The 9,297-nt window shown below is 42.9% G+C and overlaps 1 long non-coding RNA gene across 1 annotated transcript; it reads right to left on the bottom strand.

Annotated features, from left to right (window-relative positions):
• Window positions 1-1,337: 1,337 nt before the first annotated feature.
• Window positions 1,338-7,341, bottom strand: LOC132332447 (uncharacterized). The gene is made up of 3 exons (XR_009487902.1): window positions 6,739-7,341; window positions 3,236-4,552; window positions 1,338-2,077 (listed from the first exon to the last, which is right to left on the bottom strand). It is a non-coding gene; the product is annotated as an uncharacterized LOC132332447 (long non-coding RNA).
• Window positions 7,342-9,297: the final 1,956 nt, after the last annotated feature.

A 9,297-nucleotide genomic window follows, 5' to 3' on the forward strand; every position in this document is an offset into this window, starting at 1 on the left:
ATATTTTTCAAATAAACATTAAAAGATGGTTTGAGAAACAGACACTTGATGCTCCCTCAAAGGGGAAGGGAAATATGCATCTCAATGAAAACCCCGTTTTCTATTAAAAACTGGTTTTGGTGAAATGAAGTCACCCAACCATACAGCTCAGTCCACACAATTTCCGTGTGTTTCCATCCATTCCTCCTTCCCCTCCCAGTCTCCAAACCATTCTCTGCCTGCCTGATACATGTTGACATGAGAATTAAATTGCTAAGAATATGAATGCTTTTGCTTTAACAGAAGGCCAGGTTACTATTCCTAGTATGGAAAGTTAAATGAAATCATGCTGTGAGTGAATTCCTATTGATTTCTTAGGATTGATCAGAAACATTTGTCAAATTTTGTTTTCTTTCTGTCCTACATCTTCTTTAGACACATAGTTAAACATACTAAGGAACGTTTACATTTTAAAAATGTGTTCTAAGGTCTTTATATAAACATACATGTAATAAAAGTGACTGGTGATTTATATTTTCTATATACATTCAGATACTTTATTTTCAAAGCCAAGGTTTTAAAAAATAGGTGTCTAAATTCAGACACCTAAGTCTATCTTTACAGTCTTTGGTTGCCTGATTTTCAAACATGTTAATACTCAGGAGCATTTTTTTTCCTGTTGAATTGTCTCTTTTTGACAAAAATTTACATTGGGCTGGTTTTCATCTATTAGAATCAGAAAGGTAAAATTAAAGATTATAAATTTTCAAAGGGTGTAAAGGCATAGAGAAAAAACCCTTGAAAATCCACATCTTTTTGCATATTTAATTGCAGAAAATTATGTGCATTGGTACAAGGCACGTGAGTACAACCCAGCACATTCATCCTTGCTCACTGAATTTGACCTAAACCCCTTTTTTCACAGCATTTGTCTTTTCTTCTTTAGGTTCACGCCAAGGCCTCCTGTTTGAAAAATGTATGTGTGCTCCTGCACCTAATGTATATGCATATTCAGTGTGACTGCATATGGAAATGGAGCATCCATGCCAAGAGTTTTCCAGCCAAGAGGCTTTTTGCATGTGTGAGTCTGGAGGGTTGTGTGCTTTTGGGGTAATTGTGCGTGTAAATCCAGCGGGCAGTCACACACTCAGCTATAACCTGTACAGCTGCATTAATGCCTTTTTTAAAACATCTAGCAAAAGCTGGTGAGAAAAATGATACCTTTTTAGACACCTGGTCCTTGAAATAATAATAGAAAACCCCTAAAAACTGATTATGGATCGTGAAATGATGTGGTTCAGCTTTCAAAACCTGCCCCTGGGTCCCTCTCATAAACACAGGTCACTCTTACATTTAGGCACTGTTAGATTTACAGGTTTAATTACAAGCAAATAATTTTTTGAAGCAGTAAAAATAAATTGATGCTTTTCTAAAACCTAAAGAGAGAAATTTAGAATTTTAAAAAATAGGAAGAAACAAATAAGTATATAACAAGAAAAAGTTAGTGGAGCAGCTGTGTAAATAATACAATGTTAAAGAATAAAAGGAAACTGCTAAAGCCACTTGGGATGAGGAAGGAGTCTAAAATCCCTTTATGCTCTAATGAGGTCTAGCTCATTGGTTGTGCCTTTTTTTTCTGCCAGCTCCAGGTCTGCCTTAGAAAGGCACCGGAAGAAAGGAAGGAAAATGAGGTTATCCCACAAAATAATCTACTACTATTTGGTAAGGGCACAGGAATAGAGAATGAAGCAATGGTTTAATACTGGGAGTAGAAGCTGCATGAAGTAATCAGCTGAACATTTACTTCATTCATTAGTGCAAAGCAAATGCTGAGTTGTGCAGAAGTCAATGAAAAATTTCCACGGTTTTGCTGCAGGCTTTGCTGAATGACTCCACTTGTCCACAGAAGTGCTCTGAAACTCAAACTCAGAGCCTCAGTGGTGCACCTGGAGCTCTGCATGTGGAATCCAGCAAGGTGAGAAAGGCATCTCTAATGTCCTGGGAGCAGGGGACCTGTGGCTTTGCACCTAGAGGGTGAGTTCTGCACTCTTCATCTGAATTTTGTAACAGCTCTCAAGATGTTGAAGATAATCTAGGACTAGCAAAAAAAAAAAAAAAAAACAACCTGTAAATCAAGTAATGCACATGTTCTTGTTACTTGGAAGTTAGAAACCATGGTTTATTCTAAGTAGAAATCTGTTGCTTGGATATGTAAGGATGTAAATTAAGTTTGTGAGTCTTTACAAAGGGACAAGGTGCTAGGAATAAATTATTAGTCAATCCTAATGGTTGCTTGTCCAGTGTAATTATGACTTTGTACATGAATGAAAGGCTTCAAAAATGAGCCAGGGAAGCCCCCTCTACCCAGGAGCTCTACATTTCTCTGCACACACCCAGTGCCATGAAGCATTTGGAGCCTGCCTGGTGCCTGCTCCATCTCCTGACTAAGGGCCACGGGGAGAGGGAAGCCAACACAAACTGTGCTCCAGCAGGACTAGGCTCTCAGTGTTTCCAAGGAAAGTCCAACTGGCAGCAGTTAAAGCTGTCCTGTGGGGCTCTGGCACTCACCAGCTGTGCTGGGCACTGCCACAGGGCAGGAATTCAGGGATGGTCATGCTCTCTTTAACTCTTAGCTCAGAGTCTTGACTCAGTGCCTGGGCCACCTTGGTGAGCTTGCAAAGCATTTGCTGGTCCTTTCCAATCCTGCTTTCATGTGCTTGGTTCATTGGCATGAGGGCTAACACTTGCTATTTTTGCAGGATTGACTGACTGCAAGCCCACAAATTTGATCAGGGTTTTCTCTAGTTAAGAGGTGCCCTATTGTCATTACTACCATGTGCAGTTGCTGTATGATGTCAGATAACAGATATGTGGGATTTGGGGCTCCTTTCAGTTTCCATTGCCAAGTCTGAGTTCCTTCTTGACAGAGTTGATTTTTTACCTTAAATTTTAGAAAATACTTTTTAAATAGCTTTGTGACTTTATCATACAGGAAAATAAGTGCAAGTTTAATTCCATTTCTGACTGAAATCTACCCACCTACAAATCCATCTATGACATTATTTTTCTATTTTGCTGTCTACCTCTTCATCTTTCTAAATATGTGCATAAAGTAGTATCTATTCACTGGGGAAATGGTGGTCTTAGAATTTAATTACAACCTGAGGTATCTGGTGTTCTAACTTGCTGTCCCATCCTGCATCAAGGAGACCTATAAGAACTACAGAAAGATAAAACACCTTCATGGAGTTTTTACCTGCTAATAGCAGTTATATCATTGCAAGATCTGGCAAGACAGTCAAACACCTCGTTCTCCCAAGGGCATGTACTGCAAGCAGAGATGAGGGAGAGATTAACAAGTTTTCTGTGGAGGGAGGGTACATCTTCAAGAGTGAGGAGAGCCTTCACTGATGTGTCCCTTGTAAATGCATATGAACTCTGTAATAGGTGTGGTGTTTTGTTCAACAGCTGCAATCTTTTCATTGTACCTCTTTTGTTGAATTCAGTTGAAAGAACTTCATCGTCAACAAATCTAATATCTGTTCTTGTCCCACTTGAAAGGGTAAAATGAAACTTCCCACCAGAGAATAAAAAATCCTGAAGCTCCCCAGTGAGTTTGGATGACAGCATGCCAAGTGAGAAGGGAGGGGAGGAGGAGGTGGCTGGGTGCTCAGCAGAGCAGTGATGTCAGTGAGGGTGAAAAGTGCTCCCCAGGCTGGCAGTCCCATGGCAGGAGAGGCAGGGCTGGCATGGCAGCCAGGCAGGAGCTGTGAAATCACTTCTTCCTGAGGTGCCGGGGCCTATTGCCCCCAGAGACCGATTGAGGAGATCAGGTGAGGCTCTTTGGGGCTGCTGTCTGGTGGTGGAGGTGGTCCACAGGCAGGGATGCTCAGGCTGCAGTGGGAGCTCGTGGCAGGGGAGGAGGAGCCTCTTGCTGACCTCATGGTCATGTCAGTATTTCCAAAGTACCTGGCTCTGCAGAGAGGAAAGGAAGCTGGAGAGGGGGAGAAGCCCAAAATTCTCTTGAGTCTCTCCAGTCAAACATGGCTCAGGATGCTGGCTGGATACTCTATGACATGTTGAGAGAAGGACTCAAAAAAAAGCTTCCTTTTACAATAACAGCACCAAACCATTATAAAAATACACCTACCTCTTCAGCAAAACTGCAGCATATGTTTTTGAGTCAAAGACATTTGCACCAAATGCAGAGTCTAGAGATGTCTGGCAGCTGAAGCAGGGAGCAGGTGTATATTTAGCCCTTTCAAATGTGCACTTAAGTGCATGTAAATATTTGCTAGGTCAAAGCTTCAGTGTGCTAACGAGCCACATGTGACAATGTCCATTTCCCAGGAGCCTGTGCTTTGCACACTCTCTCAAACCTCTGCACCATTAGTGCAACGTGTTTTTACTTGGCTTGTGCTAACCCTATCTCCTTGTATCACTGTAGAGGCAGCTCCACCTCTCCTGCAGTAAACAGCTTCTCCTGACAGTGGCAGGTTGTAGGGACAGGGACACAGTCGCAGTGCAGTCCTAGTCCTGGTGTGTTCCAAGACCCAAAGCCTCAAACAAGCACCTAGAAAGAAGTCAAAGAAAAGATTTGATTAAAAATTAGAAATTTTCATCTTTCAAGATAAAACTATTGGGCACCTATAAGTTCTTTGGATTACTTGCACAGACTATGGAATAATTAATAAGACCTAGAGAGTCGCTGCACTGTAAACTGGGGGGGAGAGCCCATGGCCTGTTCAGAGCAGGGGATGGCACAAAGTAGAGAAAGGACATGGAGTAACCCATCACCAACACCCTCTTCCCATATCAGCAAATGGACTCAGTTATGAGAATAAAAGGGACCTTGGCTGCAAATGACTTAGGGCAGCATAAATATGTATTATGAATTTTAGGCTCAGACATAATTAAATGCCATTTGTCAGATCTATGCTTGTTTTTCATCTCATTTGAGTTTTACAGAATGAATTAACTAACAAATGTGCCTCTGATTCTACCATAACAAATCATTTCTCAGAAAAGTTGCCTCCAAGCAGCAGTGAGAGAGTGACTGGGGGGAGTGACCTTCTGCTGTGAAGTTGTCACATTCCAGCAGAGCCCTGAGTGGCAATGACAGCCTCAGTAATGGGGAGCCCATAGTGGCCTGGCAGTCTTGTTGATAACTTGTTAATTTATTTAGTGCAGTGGTGCAGAGGCAAAGATCTGGAGTAAAGGGTGGGGTGGGCTGAGCCTCAGGGCTGAAATATGTAAATATTCTGGTTTGGAGAAAAAAAAATAAAATTTCTTGTTCATTGTCACTAAATGAGGTTGGTGACAGGAGCCACTGGCGAGCAAATAGGCTCATGTTTGTACCAAGGCAGCTCTCATTAAACACCTGATGCAGCAAATGTATGGTCAGTGTGTGCACAGTTTGGGTAATAGAGCTCTAAGTGCTCCTCTTCTGGCCGTGTGAAAGCACGATTACAGCACACCAAGGGACTTTCATCCTGAGCTGAGTCATAGGATGAGAAACAAAGGGTCTGTGTGCCTTTGACAGGCAAAAGGGAGACAGGGTTTAAGACCATGTGTGAAGAAATCCTTTCCTTGCAATTTGACTGTATCTTGTAGAGCTATCTCACTTTGTTCCATCATATTAAACCAAAGGTCCTTCTTATAGTTTGCAAATTACTATAGCAAATGGATGGATTTGCTAACCATGTCTTAAATTCTGTTCTGGAGTGTTAGTAATTGCTCAGGAATGAGTGATATACATCCTTTTGAGGATCTAATATCTTCTCCAAGTGACAAGCTCCTGCAAGACCCAGATCCATTGGTAATGTCATAAAAGAGATATCCCAAAATCAAAACATTTATGTTGTTTGGAGAGTCCCACATGTTGTCCCTAGCAGGTGGCCTCTTGCAGCTGTGCTCTTCATGCTGTGTAGTTCATGCATTTATGAAAGTAGTTTGTCATATCAGGTTAATGAAAATATGCAACAATGCTCTAAATTGAGCTGTAGGCAAACAGGTGAGTCAAACAACTAAAGCTGATAAGAATTGTCCTGTATACACCTCTGCAAAATTATCCTTAAAATATCTTAAAGAAGATGGGTAGAGAGTATTTAACAAATAGTGTGGTGTCATTTGAAAAACAAATCCAGATGGTGGTGTTAGCATATCCAGTGACTTAACCATAATGCCATGTGTCTGCAGGAAAACAATAACCCCCACACAGCCCAAGCTTGGAAGCCTGAATTCATACACACCGAGGAGTTTCCTTATAAATATGAGGAAAGAAACAGCACCTGGTTGCCAGGTACCAGCAGGAATACTGGTAGCAAGTGTTGGATCTCACCCTTGAGCACAGCCATTCTCATGGCAGCCTGAGGAAAAGCACATTTCCCTCTTCCCCAGTGAAGGAAGAGGTGCACCAAGCTGTCTGCAGGCACCTGTCATCAGCTGTGCCCCCAGAGATGTCCAGGGAACTTGGGCAGCCTGCTCCCATCTTCTTCTTGCTCTTCCCAGGCCCTGAGTGTGTTACTGCAACTGAACTGTGTCCTCCAGCTTCTGGAGGGTCTGGAGTGCCCACGGGACACCTCTGCTCTTGGCCTCAGTGCATGAGTGTGCCCGAGGAATTTCCCCTGAACATTTATTATCCCTGGTACCACAGTCAACAGTTGGCTGGGTAACTGAGCAAATTTACTTGAACTCTTTATTTCCCAGGTCTTATTTTTCTAAGGAAGGCAATAAATCAATGACAGGAAAAGTACTCACCAGGCAGAAATTGGGTAGCTTCATGACTTAATCAGCACTGATTAATGCCGGTCGGGAATCTATCTCTGCATTTCTTTGGAATACATTTTGGAAAGTCTAGTAGTTCCTAGCAGAGTTTTGCATGAAAAATTAAATTACTTGCATATTCCTGTCTCTCCTTAACAACTAGGTTCCTCGAGGCTCGCACCATCTTTTCGCATAGGTCTGTCTGTCTGGGCGCTCCGTGGAGCAGCGCTCCCTCCAGAGCGGGAGGCAGATGGTCGCTGGGGAGCCCAGTGCCAGGTCTGGGTGGCAGGAGCGGAAAGGCAAGGACAGCCACAGCCGGATGAGACACTTCTCTTCCTCTCTGGATGTCACACGCTGAAAACGCCAGAGATACGTCAGCCAGAGATGGGGCTGGGGGCCGGAGCTGCGTCAGAAACAGCCCTTCTCCTGCGGGGGTGGAAGAGGAGCCCTGGCTCCCCTGGAAGGTCAAGGCCGGCCAGCAAACAACCCGGGCAAGAAACCCCCAGATGGATAAACAATCCAGACATCTGGTGAGATCCCGGCATTGCTGCAATCAGGGAGGTTTTGGCACCGGCTTTGACACTGCCAGGATTTCCCTTGTAATTAGCAGCGTGCAGCCTGTCTGGGGAGGATGTTCCCTCCGGAAAGCTGCTGGGACCAGGCTGCAAAATGAGCTTAATCTCTGTGAAGCAAAGAATAACACCCAGTTAGTCTCTGGCTCTCCAAATATCAAAAAATTACTAACTGGAACTCAATGAATATTAGATGCTACTGATAAATAACTACTAATAACTAACTGGCTTGGTTGCTGCCCAGATTTCGTAAGGGGCTCACAGCGGGGCCACGAGGCTAGCAGTGGAACAGACTTGGAGCAGCCATGAGAAGGGATTCAGTATGGCAAAGGGAGCATAAACCTCAGAGCATGCGGAAGTGCCTGCATCCCCTTCACAGCATCAGAAAGTAAGGTGGGTACATATAAAACAGGCAAATTAAACCATAAATATATTATGATAAAAGGCTCAGTCTAGTAAGATTATCAACATAATAGATTTTTCAGTTTCTACACTGATCCAGGCACACAGACACATAAAATACCTCCACAATAGGGTTTTTCTTGAAAAAAAAAAATCTATGTTGTTAAAGACCTTAGCTACCTGTATTTGAAGATCGTTGTCTGAAAAGATGAAAAACATACATTTTCATTTCATTTCAGATTAGCATGGTAAACAGCTAGATCTGTTCTTTCAAGTGGAGCATTCGGCTCCATTTGTTAGCTTTGTTGCTGATATTTCACCTCTCTTATTTACTTAACATAGTTTGACAAGAAATTCTCAGTGAGATAATATATCTACATGAAAGACAGGCTTGGGGAACAAGTCCAGGGGTTTCAGTGGGACAGAATCAATTATTTATGTCTTTGCCATTTTGGTCTGCCTTCATTGCACAGAAAGCACTCGGAAGAACTACCCAACCAGCTGCACATTTTTGGTAGATAGATACAATCTATTTTTAGGGAAAAGTAAAAAAAAAAAGGGGACATCAGTATAAGTCAAGATTGCACCCACTTGTGAAAAATATCAAATCCCAAGTGATGGAAGCTAACACCCTGCAAAACAACACCCTCTCCCCAGCCAGGCAGGATGGCCCCTGCTGCAGGGAGCAACCAGTACAAACAGAATTAGCAAATGTTCCTGTTGCTGTTTGCCACACAAAATTAGACAAACTGTATAGAAGTCAACTTTATTTTTCCCAAACAGCACAGTAGAAATGATCCTTACACAGCAACCAGCTGGTGCAAGGAGTTTCTGAGGCTGAAGTAAGGCAGGTGATGGAGGACACCTCCATTCTTCAATAAATATCAGAAAGGAAAATTGCTTACCCGTTCTGGATAGCTCAAAAACATAAACCAGAGCAGTCTCACTTGCAGCCCATCCGAGCTCAGATCAGCAGGCAGACCCTGAAGAGACCCAAGGCACTGGAGTTCCTGTTTCAGCACTGTGTGATGGGACCATGCCAAACATCAATCCAAAGGCAGCAGCCGTGCTGTAGCCAAGGCTGCCAGGCTGCAGGGACAGCAGAGTGGCTCCAGTTCCTGCAGCAGCATCACAGTAAGTGAGGGGAAGTTTCTACAGCCCATGAGCACTTTGTCAGTCAGAGGTCAATGAGAAAGAATAAAGAATACAAAAAAAAAAAAAAAAGGCATAAATAAAAAAATAAGTGGGGTAGAGGAATGAAAGGGAATGGGCAGTGAATTTAAAAAATAAAGAGAGAAACCAAAGCATGCTAAAAACTTACCCAAAGTAAAAGCCAGGCCTTCATGATGTGCCTGCAGAAGCCTAGGTGAAGTCTCCCCCTTACTTTGATGATAGAGGGTCAGGTCTTTAGGAAAAAGAGTTTGCCTGGACATGATGAAAAGAAAGAATGTAGTGCAAACGAAGGAAAATAAGTGAGTGGTGCTGTACAAAAATAACGATTCTGTAGCTACTAGGCAATATTGTCATCTCTGCACACATCCAAGGACTTAAGTGACCCACTACTCTTGCTGAGGATCTG

Source organism: Haemorhous mexicanus, chromosome 11 (genome assembly GCF_027477595.1).
Source record: "Haemorhous mexicanus isolate bHaeMex1 chromosome 11, bHaeMex1.pri, whole genome shotgun sequence".
In the NCBI taxonomy this organism is placed as follows: domain Eukaryota; kingdom Metazoa; phylum Chordata; class Aves; order Passeriformes; family Fringillidae; genus Haemorhous; species Haemorhous mexicanus.